Source organism: Phyllobates terribilis, unplaced genomic scaffold (genome assembly GCF_046119375.1).
Source record: "Phyllobates terribilis strain yellow unplaced genomic scaffold, ASM4611937v1 Scaffold_13__5_contigs__length_258822181, whole genome shotgun sequence".
Lineage (NCBI taxonomy): Eukaryota > Metazoa > Chordata > Amphibia > Anura > Dendrobatidae > Phyllobates > Phyllobates terribilis.
In genome coordinates, this window is record NW_027362773.1 from 209,331,320 (window position 1) to 209,353,026 (window position 21,707).

A 21,707-nucleotide genomic window follows, 5' to 3' on the forward strand; every position below is an offset into this window, starting at 1 on the left:
ATGCTCCCCCACCCCCCTCAGTCCATGTATATATGCTCCCCCCCTCAGTCCACGTATATATGCTCCCCTCTCAGTCCATGTATATATGCTCCCCCCCTCAGTCCATGTATATATGCTGGCCCTCCCCTCAGTTCATGTATATATGCTCCCCTCCCCTCAGTCCATGTATATATGCTCCCCCCACCCCCCTCAGTCCATGTATATATGCTCCCCCCCTCAGTCCACGTATATATGCTCCCCCCTCAGTCCATGTATATATGCTCCCCCCCTCAGTCCATGTATATATGCTCCCCCCAGTCAATGTATATATGCTCCCCCCCTCAGTACATGTATATATGCTCCCCCCCTCAGTCCATGTATATATGCTGGACCTCCCCTCAGTTCATGTATATATGCTCCCCCCCTCAGTTCATGTATATATGCCCCACTCAGTTCATGTATATATGCTGCCCCCCTCAGTCCATGTATATATGCTCCCCCCATCAGTTCATGTATATATGCTCCCCCCCTCAGTCCATGTATATATGCCCCCCCTCAGTTCATGTATATATGCTCCCCCCACAGTTCATGTATATATGCTCCCCCCACTCAGTCCATGTATATATGCTCCCCCCTTAGTTCATGTATATATGCTCCCCCCTCAGTTCATGTATATATGCCCCCCTCAGTCCATGTATATATGCTCCCCCTCAGTTCATGTATATATGCTCCGCTACTCAGTCCATGTATATATACTCCCCCCCTCAGTTCATGTATATATGCTCCCCCCCTCAGTTCATGCATATATGACCCCCCTCAGTCCATGTATATATGCTTCCCCCCCTGAGTTCATGTATATACGCTCCACCCCCCTCAGTTCATGTATATATGCCACCTCCTCAGTCCATGTATATATGCTCCCCCCCTCAGTTCATGTATATATGCTCCCCCCTCAGTTCATGTATATATGCCCCCCCTCAGTCCATGTATATATGCTCCCCCCTCAGTTCATGTATATATGCTCCCCTCCTCAGTCCATGTATATATGCTCCCCCCCTCAGTTCATGCATATATGACCCCCCCTCAGTCCATGTATATATGCTTCCCCCCTCAGTTCATGTATATACGCTCCACCCCCCTCAGTTCATGTATATATGCCACCTCCTCAGTCCATGTATATATGCTCCCCCCCTCAGTCCATGTATATATGCTCCCCCCCTCAGTTCATGTATATATGATCCCCCCTCAGTCCATGTATATATGCTCCCCCCTCAGTTCATGTATATATGATCCCCCCTCAGTCCATGTATATATGCTCCCCCCCTCAGTTCATGTATATATGCTCCCCCCCTCAGTTCATGTATATATGCTCCCCCCTCAGTTCATGTATATATGCTCCCCCCTCAGTCCATGTATATATGCTCCCCCCCTCAGTTCATGTATATATGCTCCCTCCCCCTCAGCTCATATATATATGCTCCCCCCCAGTTCATGTATATATGCTGGCCCTCCCCTCAGTTCATGTATATATGCTCCCCTCCCCTCAGTCCATGTATATATACTCCCCCCACCCCCCTCAGTCCATGTATATATGCTCCCCCCCTCAGTCCATGTATATATGCTCCCCCCCTCAGTCCATGTATATATGCTCCCCCCTCAGTCCATGTATATATGCTCCCCCCCAGTTCATGTATATATGCTCCCACCCCTCAGTCCATGTATATATGCTCCCCCCCTCAGTTCATGTATATATGCACACCCCCCCTCAGTCCATGTATATATGCTGGCCCTCCCCTCAGTTCATGTATATATGCTCCCCCCTCAGTTCATGTATATATGCCCCCCCTCAGTTCATGTATATATGCTGCCCCCCCTCAGTCCAGGTATATATGCTCCCCCTCAGTTCATGTATATATGCTCCCCCCATCAGTCCATGTATATATGCTCCCCCCCTCAGTTTATGTATATATGCCCCCCCTCAGTTCATGTATATATGCCCCCCCCTCAGTCCATGTATATATGCTCCCCCCCAGTTCATGTATATATGCTCCCCCTCAGTTCATGTATATATGCCCCCCTCAGTCCATGTATATATGCTCCCCCCATCCAGTTCATGTATATATGCTCCCCCCATCAGTCCATGTATATATGCTCCCCCCCTCAGTTCATGTATATATGCTCCCCCCCAGCTCATGTATATATGCTGACCCTCCCCTCAGTTCATGTATATATGCTCCCCTCCCCTCAGTCCATGTATATATGCTCCCCCCACCCCCCTCAGTCCATGTATATATACTCCCCCCCTCAGTCCATGTATATATGCTCCCCCCTCAGTCCATGTATATATGCTCCCCCCCTCAGTCCATGTATATATGCCCCCCCTCAGTCCATGTATATATGCTCCCCCCTCAGTCCATGTATATATGCTCCCCCCTCAGTCCATGTATATATGCTCCCCCCCTCAGTTCATGTATATATGCTCCCCCCCTCAGTCAATGTATATATGCCCCCCCCCTCAGTCCATGTATATATGCTGGCCCTCCCCTCAGTTCATGTATATATGCTCCCCCCCTCAGTTCATGTATATATGCCCCCCCTCAGTTCATGTATATATGCTGCCCCCCTCAGTCCATGTATATATGCTCCCCCCCTCAGTTCATGTATACAGTACAGACCAAAAGTTTGGACACACCTTCTCATTTAAAGATATTTCTATATTTTCATGACTATGAAAATTGTTCATTCACACTGAATGCATCAAAACGATGAATTAACACATGTGGAATTATATACTTAACAAAAAAGTGTGAAACAACTGAAAATATGTCTTATATTCTAGGTTCTTCAAAGTAGCCACCTTTTGCTTTGATGACTGCTTTGCACACTCTCGGCATTCTCTTGATGAGCTTCAAGAGGTACTCACCGGAAATGGTTTTCACTTCACAGGTGTGCCCTGTCAGGTTTAATAAGTGGGATTTCTTGCCTTATATATGGGGTTGGGACCATCAGTTGTGTTGTGCAGAAGTCTGGTGGATACACAGCTGATAGTCCTACTGAATAGACTGTTAGAATTTGTATTATGGCAAGAAAAAAGCAGCTAAGTAAAGAAAAATGAGTGGCCATCATTACTTTAAGAAATGAAGGTCAGTCTGTCCGAAAAATTGGGCAAACTTTGAAAGTGTCCCCAAGTGCAGTTGCAAAAACCATCAAGTGCTACAAAGAAACTGGCTCACATGAGGACCGCCCCAGGAAAGGAAGACCAAGAGTCACCTCTGCTTCTGAGGATAAGTTTATCCGAGTCACCAGCCTCAAAAATCACAGGTTAACAGCAGCTCAGATTAGAGACCAGGTCAATGCCACACAGAGTTCTAGCAGCAGACACATCTCTTCAACAACTGTTAAGAGGAGACTTTGTGCAGCAGGCCTTCATGGTAAAATAGCTGCTAGGAAACCACTGCTAAGGACAGGCAACAAGCAGAAGAGACTTGTTTGGGCTAAAGAACACAAGGAACGAACATTAGACCAGTGGAAATCTGTGCTTTGGTCTGATGAGTCCAAATTTGAGATCTTTGGTTCCAACCACTGTGTCTTTGTGCGACGCAGAAAAGGTGAACGGATGGACTCTACATGCCTGGTTCCCAACGTGAAGCATGGAGGAGGAGGTGTGATGGTGTGGGGGTGCTTTGCTGGTGACACTGTTGGGGATTTATTCAAAATTGAAGGCATACTGAGCTAGCATGGCTACCAGAGCATCTTGCTATTCCATCCGGTTTGCGTTTAGTTGGACCATCATTTATTTTTCAACAGGACAATGACCCCAAACGCACCTCCAGGCTGTGTAAGGGCTATTTGACCAAGAAGGAGAGTGATGGGGTGCTACGCCAGATGACCTGGCCTCCACAGTCATCAGACCTGAACCTAATCGAGATGGTTTTGGGTGAGCTGGACTGCAGAGTGAAGGCAAAAGGGCCAACAAGTGCTAAGCATCTCTGGGAGCTCCTTCAAGATTGTTGGAAGACCATTTCCGGTGATTACCTCTTGAAGCTCATCAAGAGAATACCAAGAGTGTGCAAAGCAGTCATCAAAGCAAAAGGTGGCTACTTTGAAGAACCTAGAATATAAGACATATTTTCAGTTGTTTCACACTTTTTTGTTAAGTATATAATTCCACATGTGTTAATTCATAGTTTTGATGCCTTCAGTGTGAATGTACAATTTTCATAGTCAAGAAAATACAGAAATATCTTTAAATTAGAAGGTGTGTCCAAACTTTTGGTCTGTACTGTATATGCTCCCCCCTCAGTTCATGTATATATGCTCCCCCCTCAGTTCATGTATATATGCCCCCCCTCAGTCCATGTATATATGCTCCCCCCCTCAGTTCATGTATATATGCTCCCCCCCTCAGTTCATGTATTTATGACCCCCCCTCAGTCCATGTATATATGCTCCCCCTCCTCAGTTCATGTATATACGCTCTGCCCCCCTTAGTTCATGTATATATGCCCCCTCCTCAGTCCATGTATATATGCTCCCCCCCTCAGTTCATGTATATATGCCCCACTCAGTCCATGTATATATGCCCGCCCCCTCAGTTCATGTATATATGCTCCCCCCTCAGTTCATGTATATATGACCCCCCCTCAGTCCATGTATATATGCTCCCCCCCCTCAGTTCATGTATATATGCTCCCCCCTCAGTTCATGTATATATGCCCCCCCTCAGTCCATGTATATATGCTCCCATCTCAGTTCATGTATATATGCTCCCCCCTCAGTCCATGTATATATGCTCCCCCCTCAGTTCATGTATATATGCTCCCCCCCTCAGTTCATGTATATATGCTCCCCCCCTCAGTTCATATATATACGCTCTGCCCCCCTCAGTTCATGTATATATGCTCCCCCCCTCAGTCCATGCATACATGCTCCCCCCCTCAGTTCATGTATACATGCCAACCCCCTCAATTCATGTATATATGCCCCCCTCAGTCCATGTATATATGCCCCCCCTCAGTCCATGTATATCTGCTCCCCCCCTCAGTCCATGTATATTTGCTCCCCACCTCAGTTCATGTATATATGCTCCCCCCCTCAGTCCATGCATGCATGCTCCCCCCTCAGTCCATGTGTATATGGACCCCCCTCAGTCCATGTATATATGCTCCCCCCCTCAGTCTATGTATATGACGCGCCCCTGGGCCTGTGTCTCGCAGCGTTGCGCACGCGGGAGCTTACCCGGAGCCGGATCTGTTGAGGGTTGTAGTCTCGTGGCGGTGATCCGGTCCGTGCCCAGGGAGTCAGACTAAGTGGCGCTGTATCAGCTGTAGATGTTGGACGACTACGCCACCCGTTGAGTACAGCTAAGGAGCTGCTGCTGCAGGGCAGACCGCTGAGGCCGGTGGTAGGATTGTGCAGCGTGATAGTATCACCCCCAACGGGAGGGGTATGGCCTCAGGGCAGCCGACGTGGATGATGGGGGTAGCAGGAACCACTCGGAGACGGTACGGTGTAGTTCAGGGTCTTTACTGGTGACAAAGATAGACCCTCCCGGAGTACTGGCTAGCGATTGGGGCCTGGTCAGTCCTTGAGCAGATGGGATCTCCCCTGGCCAGGCGGAGTTGTAGGCCTCCCAAACTAACGATACTCTTCTGGCTACCTTGCTAGAGGCGGGTATAAGTAGCCCACGTCCCTGAGTATACCGTGTGGTGCTCACCCGTATGGCCGGTGACTCGGGGCCTTCTAGTAGCTTTCGCTCCACGACGGCGGTGCTGGTCCCACGCGTGTGACCGTGCCTTCGGGTTTCTGGGCCAGAGGACCTGCAATCCCCTGCCGGTCGGTTTCTGCTGCTGGATAGGAGTTAGTCCCCACAGCCTCGGACTCCGGGTCCGGTGATAACGTCTCAGTCAGGGCGAGCTCTGCAGCTGCCAGCCCCTGACTCCTTGTAGCACTGCTCCCACAGAGCTCCTGTTGTTTCTTCCTATGCTGCTTCTCTTCTCTACTTCTTCTCTACTCACTAACCCTGCCTCAGCCCTAGGTTTATATAGGGGAAGTTCTTCCCCTCCCAGGACTGGGCAGGAGGTGTGGCATGCATAGGATCCCTGACCAAGAGACCTCCCACCTGCTCTCAGACGTAATATCTCTATCACTGTGGCAACCAGACCCCTGGGGTGTCACATTCCCCCCTAGTGAAATTTAGTACTCCGGGACTAAACATATTTTTTAGAAAAACATAACAAGGTATAAACAATAATAATACAATAAGAAAAACACATAAAGATGGTTACGGCGTGTCCGCAACCGGGTGCAGTTTTGAAGAAAACAAAGGTGTCCATTTCACCAAAACAGGGAGACGTAACCAGGTAGAGGTCTGTCCTGCCCCGAGTCCTTATCAGTCTTTTAGTCCATCCTGGGTTACGCTCCAACTAATTGTACAAGGATTCCCGGTAAATCCACCAAGGACTCCTAAAAATAACTAGAAACACATAATTATTTACAAGCAACAAGAAAAACAGGTAACCACAAATAAAACAATTTATACATTTTAAATCCTCCAACGTGCGGGTAACTGGCCTCTAGTGGCCCTAGTGGACCTACGGAGCTGACTGTCTAGCCCTGAACTACAGGGTGTAGGAGCTGTCAAGGGTAAACTGGGCAGCTGTCTACCGGCTCTTTGGCTCACTAGGGGTACGGCAGGCTCACTATAAGCAGAGGGTTGATCCTCCTGTTCTGCTTGTGTGGAGTCTTCTGCCTCCTGGACCGGCTGTTCTTCCAGCTCTACCTGTTGCTCCGTAGGTGCTTGGGATGCTGGTTGGAGGAAGGTGAGTACGGGTACCACAACTGCGCCATTGATTTGAGTCCAAGACCGAGGGAAGTCTCCGAGCACAGTACTAACCATGTCTTCCCTTTCCTCTACGGGTCGAGGGTCTTCTTGTTCCTCTTCAGGGTTCCGTAGCTGTTCGGGACACTTCTTCAGGTGATCCCGGGATACAATGGTTGTGGTTTCCCCTCCGTCTTTACTGATGGTACAGACCTTTGGGTTGTCGTGGCTTGAGGGCAGTACGATGTACGGGTCCTTCTCCCACTGGTCGTCCAACTTGTGGAGCCGCCTTTTCCTCTTCAAGACCTGCTCTCCGGGTACCAGGGGAACAGCGGGAGCATACTGGTTGTAAGTTTTCTCTTGTCTTTCCCTAGCTTGACAGAGACTTCGCTCCACGCTCTCCTGTACTTTCCGGTACTGCTGCTGCCTCTCTGTGTCCCAGTCTGCTTCTGGTGAAGTGTCCTCGGGTGTCAGGACTCCCATCTCCAGGTCAACAGGTAGCTTACCAGGCCTTGCCCTCATCAGGTAAGCCGGGGTACAGTTGGTGGAACCTACCGGGATGTGGTTGTATAGGTCCACCAGATCGGGCAGCTTCTCAGGCCACAGACTGCGTTCTTCCAGGGGCAACGTTTTCAGAAGATCCATTACCACCTGGTTCATTTTCTCACAAAGTCCATTAGTTTGCGGATGATAGGGTGTCGTCCTTATCTTCCGGCAGCCATACAGATTGCAGAATTCCTGGAAGACCTCCGCTTCAAAGGCAGGTCCCTGGTCCGTCAGCACTTGGTCCGGGTACCCGTGTGGACGGCAGAAGTGCTGCTGGAAGGCTCTAGCTGCTGTTCGAGCTGTTAAGTCCTTGACGGGGACGACAACCAAGAACCGGGAGTAGTGATCCACGATGGTTAGTGCGTAAACGTAGCCACTTCTGCTTGGGGTCAGTTTTACATGATCCAAGGCTACCAGTTCCAACGGCTGCCGGGTGACAATGGACTGCAGGGGAGTCTTCTGGCTGGCACGGTCCTTCCTTCTTAGGTTGCACGGGCCACAGTCTCTGCACCACCTCTCGATGGTTCCCCTCATGCCTACCCAGTGGAACCGCCCGCGCAGCAGGAACTCCAGCTTCTTCCATCCGAAGTGTCCAGCCCCGTCGTGGTATGCCTCCATCACCATGGCTGCGTCTCTCCGTGGCACCACTACTTGCCAGATTAGTTCATGCGTCCGGGAGTTAACCATTCTGCGGCACAACTTCCCCTTGTAAAGGAACAGTCGACTCTTCTCAGCCCACAGTTGCTTGGCTTCCTCCGGAGCGTCTGGGTCAAGGCGAGCCTCTGGCCGAGTCAGCATCTCCTTCACCAGTCGGATGGCAGGGTCACTGTCTTGCGTTTCCTCCCAGTTGTAGTGAGGCAAGGGGTTAAACGTAGCGGCTTGCTTACTCCTTACCCGATGGGAATACTGGATAGTCCCATGACGGTGGAACGCGGGGAGTTCAACTTCTTCCAGTCCCTCTGGATTTTCTCCTACGTCCGGTAGGTTTGGCATCCTGGACAGGGCGTCCGCGTTGGTATTGGAGCGTCCTGCCCGGTATTTGATTGTGAATTCGTAGTTGGACAGACGGGCCATCCATCTCTGCTCTAGGGTACCGAGTCTTGCCGTGTCCAGGTGTGTCAACGGGTTGTTATCCGTGTACACGGTGAACCGGGAAGAAGCGAGGTAGTGCTTAAAGCGTTCGGTGACTGCCCACACCACTGCCAGGAACTCTAGCTTAAATAAGCTGTAATTCTCAGGGTTTCTCTCGGTGGGTCGCAGTTTTCGGCTGGCGTAAGCGATTAATCGTTCTTTCCCCTGCTGGATCTGGGACAGCACGGCTCCTAGCCCGATGTTACTTGCGTCGGTGTAGAGGATAAAGGGCTGGCTGTAATCAGGGTACGCCAGGATTTCATCCCCCGTGAGGGCCATCTTCAGCTGGCGGAAGGACTCTTCTTCTAACTTCTCCCATCTGAAGGGTGGCTTCTGGTTCTTGGCCTTCCGGGACTGGCCTATCAGGAGGTCCTGCATAGGAGCTGCCTTTTTGGTGAAACCGGGGATGAATCTGCGGTAATAGCCTACCAACCCGAGGAACTGCCGCACTTCCTTTACACTGGAGGGACTTGGCCATTCCTTAATTGCGGTGATCTTATCAGGGTCGGGAGCCACTCCATCAGCGCTCACCACGTGTCCCAGGTACTGCACCTTTGGTTTCAGGAGGTGACACTTGGAGGGTTTCACCTTTAGGCCGTAGCTTGCCAGAGCTTCGAACACTTCCGCCAGGTGTTTCAGGTGGTCCTCATACGTCTTGGAATATACGATGACATCGTCCAGGTACAACAAGACCGTCTCGAAGTTTCTGTGGCCCAGACAGCACTCCATTAATCGTTGGAAGGTTCCTGGTGCGTTGCAGAGTCCGAACGGCATGCAGGTAAACTCGCTAAGTCCCATCGGGGTGGTGAATGCGGTCTTCTCCCGGTCCGCCTCTGCTACAGGAACCTGCCAGTACCCACTAGTGAGATCCAAGGTAGAGAAGAAGTTAGCAGATCTTAAAGCAGCCAAAGACTCCTCTATCCTTGGTAAGGGGTACGCATCCTTGTGTGTGATACGGTTGATTTTCCGGTAATCTACACACATCCTCATGGTGTTGTCTTTCTTTTTGACTAAGACTAGTGGAGCTGCCCAGGGGCTACAGCTATCCCTGATCACCCCAGCCTCCTTCATGTCTCTAAGCATCCCCTTGGCGTGTTGGTAGTGTGCAGGGGGTAGGGGTCGATACCTCTCTTTTATGGGAGGATGGTCTCCCGTGGGGATGTGGTGTTCTACCCCCTTGACTCGCCCGAAGTCTAACGGGTGTTTACTAAACACTCTCTCGTACTCTTGAACCACCCGATAGACTCCCTGTTTCTGGTGTGAGGGAGTGGAGTCAGTACCCAAATGTAGTTGCTGACACCAGTCCTCCATTGTTTTCTTAGAGCCGTTACCTTCCTCCGGGGAAGATGGAGACAAGGGTTCTACGGACTGTATGGAATCTTGATTGATGGTATACAATTTGGCTAGCGTGGCATACCGGGGCAGGTACACTTCCCTCTTCCCGATATTTATTATGCAAACGGGCACCCTCCCATGGCGTACATTGACCACCCCCCGTGCTGTCAAAATGGTGGGCCTACTGTCTGAGTAAACTGGTTCTACCATTGCCTGGTAATCTCTACCTCTCAGACCAATAGCTGCCCGGCACCAAATCATCATTTCACTTTTCGGGGGCATGGCAATAGGGAAAGGGTCACACATTCGCACGCTACCAATCTCACCACCGGAGAGTTCTAGCTGTTGCCGTCGCATCAGTGCCCGGATCTCTTTCTGGAGCACTCGCTGCTGGCCGGAGCTGGCGTTCTTGGCAACCTGCTGTAAAAGGTAAATCACCTCTGCAAGACAATTTTCAATTACATTAGTTCCTAGAGTTATCTTTGGGTGACTCTCGTGTTTGTCAATGTCTACAATGATCAGTCCCTGTGCTGCCAATTCGACTCTACCGATTTTAATGGTCACCTCTTTAAATCCAATCTGTGGCACGGGCTGACCATTGCTGGCGATGATACTCAAGTCGTCGTCAGGGTAGCGGGTGATATCCGAGTCATTCCAGTACTGCTTGAAGAGCACGTACGGGATGGTGGTGACCTGTGACCCGGTGTCCAGTAGGGCACTCATAGGAATGCCATCCAGTACCACGGGTAAGACTGGACGTCCTCCCACATATTTGTCGCGCCAGTTCGATGGGCCTGGTGATCTTTTTCCTGGGGGTTGGCCCTCTACCCCAGGTTGTGCCAGTTTAAAGGACAGTACCTTGCCATATGTCCGGGTTGATTGCAGCGGCGGCAGATGGGTCGTCCGTCCTCGTTGTATCGGTCGCTGGGTCTTCCTCTGGCCGGTGGGGTCCTCCTTGGTCGACGCCACGGGATGTCCTCCGGTCCGGATGCCAGCTGGATCTTCCCTGGAGTGGAAACCTGTAAAGACTGCACAGTTCGGGTTAGCGCAGCAACGCTTTTAGCTAGCTCTTGGACCTGATGGTGCAGGTCTGGAGCCGGGTCATTGTTCAAAGCCTGCGCATCAGCTCCCACAGGCCCTGCCGACAAGGGCGCCGCCTCCTGGTGGTAAGTTGTAGTGGGGCGTCTGTGGGTTACAAAGCCACCTGGTGCCGGTTCTCGAAGCACCCGGATGGCTCTGTCCTTGAACTGTGCAAATCCCAGATGAGGGTCCTGTAAGGCCATTGCCCGCAACTGGGTTCGGTGGGCATTGCAATATAAACCCTCTATAAATTGTTCAGTCAACAGCCTGTCCTCGTCTCCCACGCCGTCAGGGTCGGTCTGCTTAATGGCTCTCAGGGCCTCTTGTAGGTTCAGGGCATAGTCCCTTATACTCTCATGTGCCCGCTGTTTGCACCCGTAGAATCTAAGCTTGATCTCGGCTGAGGTGCGGGTATCAAAGGTGTCCCTCAGCCGGGTTAGTATCCCTGCGACAGTCCTCCCCCCAGGTGGCCAGGACTTTACCTCCCTTTGGGCTGCCCCGGTTAATTGGGCCACCAGGATGCTCACTTTTTGCTCCTCTGTGAGGGGGTACACCTGGAAGAGGCTATCCAGCTTTTCTCTAAAGTCATGCAGGGTATGTGACTCCCCTGAGTATTGGGGTAGCCAGGCTGCCCCCGGGATATAGGGCATGGTGAAAGGCATGACCGCAACAGCGGTGGCGCTGGCGGGGGTTGAAGCGGTGAAGCTCTCCTCCGTATCCGACATCCTTCTCCCCCCTAGTGGACCGTGGCCTACCTTGCGATGATCCTCTTCCGTAGGCCGCGGCTCCGCAGTGGATCGTCAGGGTTGAGGACCTTCCGTCGCGCTCCTGTGACGTCGGCGTCTGCTGGGCTCCTTCCAGGACCTTACGCAACGTCCGGACGTGAGGCGGGGCTTCAGTTCTCGCGCGCTTTCGGAGTCCACGCCCCTCTTCTTCCCGCGCGGCGTCCTCAAGATGGCGTCCAATGGCGGGAAAACTCCACGTGTGGCGGGAAGAAGGCTGAAGATGGCGCCGGATGGCGGGAAAACTCCACCGATGGCGGGAAGGAAGCGGAAGATGGCGCCGGATGGCGGGAATCTTCACCACAGGTAAGTTTGAACAGTCTTTTTCAGGCACGCAGTACCCGGTGGTTGCGGGCACGAGATCCTGCCGACTACGCCAAAAGTTGACGCGCCCCTGGGCCTATGTCGCGCAGCGTTGCGCACGCGGGAGCTTACCCGGAGCCGGATCTGTTGAGGGTTGTAGTCTCGTGGCGGTGATCCGGTCCGTGCCCAGGGAGTCAGACTAAGTGGCGCTGTATCAGCGGTAGATGTTGGACGACTACGCCACCCGTTGAGTACAGCTAAGGAGCTGCTGCTGCAGGGCAGACCGCTGAGGCCGGTGGTAGGATTGTGCAGCGTGATAGTATAACCCCCAACGGGAGGGGTATGGCCTCAGGGCAGCCGACGTGGATGATGGGGGTAGCAGGAACCACTCGGAGACGGTACGGTGTAGTTCAGGGTCTTTACTGGTGACAAAGATAGACCCTCCCGGAGTACTGGCTAGCGATTGGGGCCTGGTCAGTCCTTGAGCAGATGGGATCTCCCCTGGCCAGGCGGAGTTGTAGGCCTCCCAAACTAACGATACTCTTCTGGCTACCTTGCTAGAGGCGGGTATAAGTAGCCCACGTCCCTGAGTGTACCGTGTGGTGCTCACCCGTATGGCCGGTGACTCGGGGCCTTCTAGTAGCTTTCGCTCCACGACGGCGGTGCTGGTCCCACGCGTGTGACCGTGCCTTCGGGTTTCTGGGCCAGAGGACCTGCAATCCCCTGCCGGTCGGTTTCTGCTGCTGGATAGGAGTTAGTCCCCACAGCCTCGGACTCCGGGTCCGGTGATAACTTCTCAGTCAGGGCGAGCTCTGCAGCTGCCAGCCCCTGACTCCTTGTAGCACTGCTCCCACAGAGCTCCTGTTGTTTCTTCCTATGCTGCTTCTCTTCTCTACTTCTTCTCTACTCACTAACCCTGCCTCAGCCCTAGGTTTATATAGGGGAAGTTCTTCCCCTCCCAGGACTGGGCAGGAGGTGTGGCATGCATAGGATCCCTGACCAAGAGACCTCCCACCTGCTCTCAGACGTAATATCTCTATCACTGTGGCAACCAGACCCCTGGGGTGTCACATTTATATGTCGTCGTCCCCTCAGTCCATGTATATATGCCCCCCCTCAGTCCATGTATATATGCTCCCCCCCTCAGTCCATGTATATATGCTCCCCCCCTCAGTCCATGTATATATGTCGTCGTCCCCTCAGTCCATGTATATATGCCCCCCTCAGTCCATGTATATATGCCCCCCTCAGTCCATGTATATACGCTGCCCCCCTCAGTCCATGTATATATGCTCCCCCTCTCAGTCCATGTATATATGCTGCCCCCCCTCAGTCCATGTATATATGCCCCCCCCTCAGTCCATGTATATATGCTCCCCCCCTCAGTCCATGTATATATGCTCCCCCCCTCAGTTCATGTATATATGCTGGCCCTCCCCTCAGTTCATGTATATATGCTCCCCCCCCTCAGTCCATGTATATATGCCCCCCCTTCAGTCCATGTATATATGCTGGCCCTCCCCCAGTTCATGTATATATGCTCTCCCCTCAGTTCATGTATATATGCTGGCCCTCCTTCAGTCCATGCATACATGCTCCCCCTCCCCCCCAGCCTGATGGCGCCACTGTGCATCGCTTATTAAAAAAAAAATAATAAACACTCCTACTCGCCTTCCTTCTTCTCCCGCGCAGCATCCTCTCCTGTAGTCGGCACATCTAGCTGAAGTGTATTGCAGCGCCCGAACTTGCCAGGCCCGTGCGCTGCAATACACTCTGCAGGCCAATCAGATGCCAGCGGCTGCCGGCCGACGTCATACGCCCCGTCGATTGGCCGGCAGCCGCTGGCCTCTGATTAACCGGCCGACGTCATGCTGGCCTCTGATTGGCCGGCAGCCGCTGGAATCTGATTGGCCGGCCAACGTCATGCTGGCCTCTGATTGGCCGGCCATCTCTGGCCTCTGATTGCCTGGCCGACGTCATGCTGGCCTCTGATTGGCCGTCCGCCGCTGGCCTCTGATTGGCCGGCAGCGTGTATTGCAGCGCACGGGCCTGGCGAGTAAATGCGCTGTAATACACTTCAGCTAGATGTGCGTCCAAGAACGCACATCTAGTTGCAGTAGCGGGGCTGGTGTCGGCACTCGGCGGCTCAGAGTTCTCATCCACCGGGCCTGATCCAGTAGCGCTAGTGCTGCGGCGATGGCGCGCGTGCCCACCAGGAGGGCTCGGCGTGCCCCCTCTGGCATGCGTGTCATAGGTTTGCCAGCACTGTACTATGTGCTGCTGTGGTGGAGTCGCTGACATACTCTGTGCTGCTGTGGTGGGTCACTGACATACTCTGTGCTGCTGTGGCGGTGGTTGCTGACATACTCTGTGCTGCTGTGGTGGAGTCGCTGACATACTCTGTGCTGCTGTGGTGGAGTCGCTGACATACTCTGTGCTGCTGTGTCATTGGTTGCTGTCATACTCTGTGCTGCTGTGGCGATGGTCGCTGTCATACTCTGTGCTGCTGTGGTGGAGTCGCTGACATACTCTGTGCTGCTGTGGCGGAGTCGCTGACATACTCTGTGCTGCTGTGTTGGTGGGTACTATCATACTCTGTGCTGCTGTGGCAGTGGTCGGTGACATACTCTGTGCTGCTGTGGTGGGGTCGCTGACCTACTCTCGGCTGCTGTGGTGATCGCTGACATACTCTGCTGCTGTGGCATTGGTCGGTGACATACTCTGCTGCTGTGGTAGATTCGCTGACATATTCTGTGCTGCTGTGGTGAAGTCGCTGACATACTCTGCGCTGCTGTGTCGGTGGTTACTGTCATAATTTGTGCAGCTGTGTTGGGGCCACTGACATACTCTGTGCTGCTGTAATGGGGTCGCTGACATACTCTGTGCTGCTTTAATGAGGTCGCTGACATACTCTGTGCTGCTTTAATGGGGTCGCTGACATACGCTGTGGTGCAGTTGCTGACCTACTCTGCTGCTGTGGCGGTGGTCGCTTACATACTCTGTGCTGCTGTTGTGGAGTCGCTGACATACTCTGTGCTTCTGTGTTGGTGGTTACTGTCATAATTTGTGCAGCTGTGTTGGGGCCACTGACATACTCTGTGCTGCTGTATTGGGGTCGCTGACATACTCTGTGCTGCTTTAATGTGGTCGCTGGCATACTCTGTGCTGCTTTAATGGGGTTGCTGACATACGCTGTGGTGCAGTCGCTGACATACTCTGCTGCTGTGGCGGTGGTCGCTTACATACTCTGTGCTCCTGTTGTGGAGACGCTGACATACTATGTGCTGCTGTGGTGGAGTAGCTGACATCCTCTGTGCTGCTGTGGTGGAGTCGCTGACATACTATATGCTGCTGTGGTGGAGTCTCTGACATATTCTGTGCTGCTGTGGTGGAGTAGCTGACATACTCTGTGCTGCTGTGTCAGTGGTTACTGTCATAATCTGTGCAGCAGTGTTGGGGCCACTGACATACTCTGTGCTGCTGTAATGGGATCATTAACATTCTCTGTGCTGCTTTAATGGGGTCGCTCACATACTCTGTGTGTTAGAACTCTCCTGTTAGGTTTTTTCTAGTTTGCTGGTCACATGACCATTTTTGCCTATTTAATCCGGCTCCGCCCTCCTGGCCTTGCTGGACTTCATTGTATTTACTACTCTTGAGCTAGCTTGGTGCTCTGTTACCGTTTTCTGTTAGTTTTGCTAGGTCTTCGGACCTCTATGTTCTTTGTTGTGTGTTTGTCTTTGACTGCTACAATTTCTGCTAGGAGGTGTCCAACTTTATCCCAGTCCCTAGTTCTTGTAGGGATCCCTCCCTTGCATCTATAGGTCTTCGTACAGACTAGCCGAGGACTTTAGCGGGTCTGATCGCAGGATCAGGTTCCCCGTTACATCGTAGGGATCCAGTTTAGTTCTATTGTAGGGACAGATCTCCTGTCTTTCCTTAGTGCTTGTAGCAGATCATAACAGTAAGTCCAGCCCAAAAAATTTCTCTAAGGAAAGACCTCCAGTTTCCATCATGGTCTCGGTTGAAGATTTGGCTCAACGCTTGCAGGGACTCTCTCTGGAGGTGGCCGAGCTCCAACAACACGTGAGTAGCTGTTCTGGAGCACATTTGGTAGAGCCAAAGGTATATCTGCCTGATCTATTTTTTGGTGAACAACAAGATTTTTTTTCTTTTAAAAATGCTTGTTTATTGTATTTTCGTTTAAGACCCGGATCCTCTGGTGATGAATCACAGCGCATAGGGTTCATAATGTCACTTTTGCGCAAGGATCCTCAGGGATGGGCTTTTTCTCTCCAACCTAGTGATCCGTGCTTTAGATCAGTGGATAGTTTTTTTTCTGCTTTGGGTTTGTTGTACGATGATCCTGATCGTGTCTCATCTGCTGAGTCTGAATTGAGACGTTTGAGGCAGGGATCAGGTAATGTGGAAAAGTATTGTTCTCACTTCCGTAGGTGGTCTGCCCAGGTGGGGTGGAACGATTCAGCTTTGAAAAGCTTGTTTCTTGCAGGGCTAGGTGAAAGGGTTAAGGATTTGCTGATTGCTTATCCCACACCTGGAAACTTGCAGGAGGCAATGCAATTAGCTATACGGGTGGACAGGAGACGGCGTGCCTTTTGTGACAGGTTGGGAGTTCATTTGTCGTTTTCATCCGGATATCATCCTGAGTCTAATGGCCAGACAGAAAGAAAGAACCAAGATGTTGAGCAGTTCTTGCATTGCTTTGTGGCAGACAATCAAGAGGGGTGGTCTGAGTTTCTGCCACTTGCTGAATTTGCTCTTAACAACCATACATCCTCTTCTGCTGGGTGTTCGCCTTTTTTTGTTGTACTGGGAGACATCCGTCTTTTGGGTCATTCTCCAAATTGGTATCGGCTGAGCCGGAGGAGGAGAGTTTTTCCGGTGATTTGGAGAGAGTTTGGACGGATGTGCGTGATAATCTTCAGAAGGCTAACAAAAAATCTAAGAGGTACTTTGATAGGAAACGGCAAGAGGTTTCGTTTGCTATTGGTGACATGGTTTGGTTGTCCTCTAAGAATCTGCGATTGAGGATTCCTTCGAAAAAATTGGGTCCCAAGTTTGTAGGGCCCTTTAAGGTGCTTCAGATAGTTAACCAATCTGCTGTTAGGTTGGAGGTTCCTACCTCCTGGAAGATTAATCCGGTGTTTTATGTTTCTCTGTTGAAAAAAGCTGATGTGTCAGTTGGTGACGCCTCTGCCACTGTTCCTCCGGTGGTGGAGGATGGGGAATATGAAATTTCCCGCATCCTAAATTCTAGACGGTATAGAGGGAGTTTGCAGTATCTCGTCGCTTGGAAGGGTTTCGGACCCGAGGATAACTCATGGGTGAGGGCGGATGATGTTTCTGCTTCCAGACTTGTCAGAGCGTTTCACAGGAGGTTTCCTGATAAGCCCGGTCCTAGGGGATCCGGAGGATCCTCTTAGAAGAGGGGGTACTGTTAGAACTCTCCTGTTAGGTTTTTTCTAGTTTGCTGGTCACATGACCATTTTTGCCTATTTAATCCGGCTCCGCCCTCCTGGCCTTGCTGGACTTCATTGTATTTACTACTCTTGAGCTAGCTTGGTGCTCTGTTACCGTTCTCTGCTAGTTTTGGTAGGTCTTCGGACCTCTTTATTCTTTGTTGTGTGTTTGTCTTTGACTGCTACAATTTCTGCTAGGAGGTGTCCAACTTTATCCCAGTCCCTAGTTCTTGTAGGGATCCGTCCCTTGCATCTATAGGTCTTCGTACAGACTAGCCGAGTACTTTAGCGGGTCTGATCGCAGGATCAGGTTCCCCGTTACATCGTAGGGATCCAGTTTAGTTCTATTGTAGGGACAGATCTCCTGTCTTTCCTTAGTGCTTGTAGCAAATCATAACACTGTGCTGCTGTGGTGGTGGTCGCTGACATACTTTTTGCTTCTGTGGCGGTGGTCGCTTACATACTCTGCTGCTGTTGTGGAGTTGCTGATAGACTATATGCTGTTGTGGTGAAGTCACTGAAATGCCCTGCTGCTGTGGTGGAGTAGTTGACATACTATGTGCTGCTGTGGTGGAGTCGCTGACATACTCTGTGCTGCTGTGTCAGTGGTTGCTGTCATACTCTGCTGCTCTGGCGTGGTTGCTGTCATTCTCAGTGCTGCTGTGTCGGTGGTTGCTGACAAACTATATGCTGCTGTGGTGGAGTCGCTGACATACTCTGGGCTGCTGTTTCGGAGGTTACTGTCCTACTCTGTGCTGCTGTGGCCGAGTCACTGTCAAACTCTGTGCTGCTGTGGTGGAGTCGCTGACATACTCTGTGCTGCTGTGGTTGGGTCACTGACATACTCTGTGATACTGTGGTGGGGTTGCTGACATAATCTGTGCTGCTGTGATGAAGTCGCTGACATACTCTGTGCTGCTGTGGTGGTGGTCGCTGACATACTCTATGCTCCTGTGCTGCTCCGGTGGAGTCACTGACATACTCTGTGCTGCTGTGGTAGAATTGCTGATATACTCTGTGCTCATGTGGCAGAGGTCACTGACATAATCTGTGCTGCTGTGGTGGGGTCGCTGACACTGTGCTGCTGTGTCGGTGGTTGCTGACAAACAAATTCTGCTGTGGTGGAGTCGCTGACATACTTTGTGCTGCTGTGGTGGAGTAGCTGACATACTCTGTTCTGCTGTGATTGAGTCGCTGACATACTCTGTGCTACTGTTTCGGAGGTTACTGTCATACTCTGTGCTGCTGTGGCTGAGTCACTGTCAAACTCTGTGCTGCTGTGGTGGAGTCGATGACATACTCTGTGCTGCTGTGGTTGGGTCACTGACATACTCTGTGATACTGTGGTGGGGTAGCTGACATAATCTGTGCTGCTGTGATGAAGTCGCTGACATACTCTGTGCTGCTGTGGTGGTGGTCGCTGACATACTCTGTGCTCCTGTGCTGCTCCGGTGGAGTCACTGACATACTCTGTGCTGCTGTGGTAGAATTGCTGATATACTCTGTGCTCATGTGGCAGAGGTCACTGACATAATCTGTGCTGCTGTGGTGGGGTCGCTGACACTCTGTGCTGCTGTGTCGGTGGTTGCTGACAAACAAATGCTGCTGTGGTGGAGTCGCTGACATACTTTGTGCTGCTGTGGTGGAGTAGCTAACATACTCTGTGCTGCTGTGTTTGAGTCGCTGACATACTCTGTGCTGCTGTGGTTGGGTCACTCAAATACTCTGTGCTGCTGTAATGGGGTTGCTGACATAATCTGTGCTGCTGTGATGAAGTCGCTGAGATACTCTGTGCAGCTGTGGTGGAGTCACTGACATATGCTGCTGTGGTGGTGGTTGCTGCCAAACTATATGCTACTGTGGTGGAGTCGCTGACATACTTTTTGCTGCTGTGGTTTAGTAGCTGACATACTCTGTGCTGCTGTGTTTGAGTCACTGACATGTGCTCCTGTGCTACTCTGGTGGAGTCGCTGACATACTCTATGCTCCTGTGACAGTGGTCACTGACATACTCTGTGCTGCTGTGGTAGAATTGCTGATATACTCTGTGCTCATGTGGCAGAGGTCACTGACATACTCTGTGCTGCTGTGGTAGAGTCGCTATCCTTCTCAGTGCTGCTGTGGTGGGGTCGCTGACATACCCCACGGCCCAGGGGGCGCGTCATATGCAGATTAAAAATGCGTTTGTGGGCTGCAGCTGCAACAAGCAGTAAAGTTGTGGGTTTTAAGGTGTCTATTGATGAACAACATGTCTTCCTAAGGGGAGTCTTTGTCCCTATCCCTACAATGGGTGCCTTCTTGAAACCAGGGTGCAGTCATAGGCCAAAACCAATTCAGGTTATCGCTTCTCGGCCTTTTGGCTAAGATCAAGTGTAGTATCTGTTCTCATTTAGTATATGTGCTTTGCTTTTACCAATATATTGTATTGTAATGTTATCTATCTATCTATCTATCTATCCCTTCCTTCCTGAGATAAGCTGCAATAATGCATTTGTCCTTTGCTACGCCTTTGCACACACACCATATACCTAGTCAGTGGCCTTGTTATCAGCTGCTACTCTTTTAACTAGTGATGAGAGAGCACTAAATTGCTCTGGCACTCATTGCTCGGGTCGAGCAAATTTGAATACCCGAGTGCTCGACCCGTGCAACGAGCCCAATGTAAGTCTATGGGAAACTCGAGCATTTTTCAGGCGGCTCCCCCCGGCGGTCTGCAGAGGGCCTAAAAATTGCCCAAATCGATGGGAATAGTGCTCAAATGACTTGGGAACAGCATGGGGAAGGCCTCTGGAAGCATTTCTGACTCCCAGGTCACTGCTGTGAACAACGTTGTCAGAGTATTACGCCACTTTTACGGACTCACAATAAAACATACAAAAACAAAATGGATTTTCCTGGGAAATTTATTAAGGAACATCCTTTCCAGGGTAATGACTTGTATATAAGGCAAAATAAATAACCAAAACTAAAAATACTCCTCCACACCTTGGGCTATGTTCACACGTAGCGTTTTTGATGCGTTTTTGCACTTTTGCATTGCTTTCAACAAAGACAAATGCATTCACTGGGAAATGTCATTTTAACATTTTACAACCTTATCTGGCCATGTGGTGTGTGACACATCATCAGACACATGCATACAGTGCTGAAAAGACATGGGAACAACATGGGGAAGACCTCTGGAAGCATTTCTGACTCCCAGGTCACTGCCTAAAAGTGTGCCCATCATAAGTGATCCTTGGCGCATGCGAAGATGCCTCCCGCCATGCACCTGTTGTTGCAGACTTGCAACAATCACCGTCCACGTCCTTGTCCCAGTGCAGCATTCAGTTGTCCCTACCCAATTCCTTGGAATGCAAGCTCAAGTATGCAGCCAGTCACCCACCCACCCACAGGCTGTAATACTATACTGCCAATTTTTTGACAGCTGCTTGCACTTGAAATGTGGCCTTTTAGGCTCGTGGAGGCGGAAGCTTTTCATAACCTCATGCCGGCGGCGGCCGGGTGTCCATACTCGGTCCCCAGCCGCCACTGTTTCTCCCGATGTCGTCTCCGCCTTCCACAAGCATGACATTACCCGTGCCCTTCCCAGTGCACTTACTGGGAAGGACCGCCTAACCACAAACACGTGGACAGGTGAATGTGGCCAGGGACGGTACAGAGCCAGTCCACAGCTTTTTTTGCTGAGAGTTGTATTTAGCTCGGTGAAAGGACTGGCATAGAGGGAAACCGTATCTACCCTGGGTGTCATTTCTCCCAGGAAGTACTCTAATGCAGCTTGTTGCAGAAGCAGTGGCAGCCCGTCCAACATCAACTCGCACTTGTCGGTGGTGCTTTGACACACAAACATCTTTTTCAATCTGAAACAGCTTCTCAGTGGAAGTTGTATTTCACCACAGCCATATTCTTTAGCTCGGTGAAAGGACTGGCATAGAGGGAAACCGTATCTACTCCGGCTGTCATTCCTCCGTCACCAGGTTCCACCCATTGTCACACACAACAATGCCTGGCTGTATGTTCAGCGGTGAAAGCCACAGATCAGGCTGCTGTGTTACAGCTTTCAACAACTCTGCAGCGCTGGGCGGTTTGTCAATTAAGCATTAAGCATGTTATCTTCAGCACAGGCTGTTGCCGCTTGGCCAAAGCAGTGCTGCAGTGATGTCAGTTTGTGACTGATGTGGTCATTTCGGAGATGCAGTGAGTCCAACGGCTGACCAATTTTAGGAAAAACCCCACTAAGAATTTAAAGAC

General features: G+C 51.2%; 1 pseudogene; it reads left to right on the forward strand.

The window, feature by feature from the left end:
* Window positions 1-19,796: 19,796 nt before the first annotated feature.
* LOC141174707 (U2 spliceosomal RNA) lies at window positions 19,797-19,898 on the forward strand (annotated as a pseudogene).
* The last annotated feature ends 1,809 nt before the right edge of the window (window positions 19,899-21,707 follow it).